This window comes from Tenrec ecaudatus, chromosome 3 (assembly GCF_050624435.1).
Source record: "Tenrec ecaudatus isolate mTenEca1 chromosome 3, mTenEca1.hap1, whole genome shotgun sequence".
Classification (NCBI taxonomy): domain Eukaryota; kingdom Metazoa; phylum Chordata; class Mammalia; order Afrosoricida; family Tenrecidae; genus Tenrec; species Tenrec ecaudatus.
In genome coordinates, this window is record NC_134532.1 from 16213142 (window position 1) to 16214646 (window position 1505).

The following is a 1505-nucleotide window of genomic DNA, read 5'->3' on the forward strand; positions in this document are numbered from 1 at the left end:
CACTTGATAGCAATAGACTGCTTCAGAAAGCTCCATCCCTTGTCCCCCGCCCATCACACTTTTACCTTATAATCTAACCTCAGGTTCCCAGTGATTCCTATCTGACTTATCTCTGTATAATGCAAATGCCCTAGGTTTCTGTCGTACTCACCATTTTGTAGTCCAGCTTCAGGAATAAAAATCAATGCACTCTCTAAATAACCAGCAGAGACACCAGGAAATTTGGAGGTAGGTGAATGGATTTGGTTCACAACCATTCAGAAGTTCAAATCCTTGTGATGCTTAAGTGTACAAGACAGCAGTCCCAGGTTTCTAGCTCCCTAGACTGGACTGTATTTTGTTATGTGTTGCCAATCTTCTGGAACCTTAAACAAAAGAGGAGTGATCACTTAGGTATGTCAGGGTGTTGGCTTGCACTTCTTGCCGTTAGGAGTGACCACCCCGTGCCCTGAGCTGAAGATTAGGTATTTGTTTTAAAGACAGAGCTCATGCTCGCTTCGGCAGCACATATACTAAAATTGGAATGATACAGAGAAGATTAGCATGGCCCCTGAGCAAGGATGACACACAAATTCGTGAAGCGTTCCATATTTAAATAAAATAAAATAAAGACAGAGCTCAATCTAGATTAATAAAGTCCATTCTTCTCTTTGTCAGGTTCTCTTCTTCGTGTAATAGAAACAGGTATTTCCTAGTCTCAGAGGATGAATGGATTCCAGGTGTTCCTGAAAGGCAAATATGATCCTGGATTACTGTATAGACTTGAGAGTTCAATGCTTAAGTTAAGTGTTGACCTAGGTTTTGAATGGTTGACTTCGAAGAGGAACCCGCGCACCATAATTCGTTATCAAAATAGGTGAATTTTCAGGAAGAATGTATGTTTTCAAGCCAAGTCAATAAACTCATTGCTACAATATTCTTTTTTTTTTGTTAATTTTAACAATTTCTTAGGGGCTCATACAATTCTTATCACAGTTCATACATATACATACATCAATTGTATAAAGCACATCTGTACAGTCTTTGCCCTAATCATTTTTTCTCCTCTTTTCTTTTTTTACATTTTATGCTACAATATTCTTATGCTAGTTTCATTGCTATAAAAACATTTACAATTTACTTAAAAAATTTACAGAATTATGAGGTGTGATAAATGCTTTTGGTGCATTGTGTACCTGTGTACCTTTCTAGCAACAATGTCTTCCCCTTCACATTTAATTTTTAGTAACCCTTTTCCCTAATTATCGGACTATAACACCCCCATTTCACCCATAGGTTTGAACTTCTAGGGAGAGATAGAAAGCTAGTATCTTGGCATGCACTTGTGAAACTTGATCCACCAGGAGCCTGCTGGGGTAGGAACACAAAATGAATGTGACGGGAAGAGGCTAAACTGTGATAAAGTAGGGAGACATTAGCCTGAAGTGGCTAGTCGGATATCCTAGTTTGATGTCATTGGCATTGCCCTTTTCAACCCCTAGTGATTGTCTTAGGGAGTTGTGAAG

The 1505-nt window shown here is 38.8% G+C and overlaps 1 non-coding gene across 1 annotated transcript; it reads left to right on the forward strand.

Moving 5' to 3' along the window:
- Positions 1-488: 488 nt before the first annotated feature.
- LOC142443986 (U6 spliceosomal RNA) lies at positions 489-595 on the forward strand. Its single transcript, XR_012783683.1, has one exon. It is a non-coding gene; the product is annotated as a U6 spliceosomal RNA (small nuclear RNA).
- The last annotated feature ends 910 nt before the right edge of the window (positions 596-1505 follow it).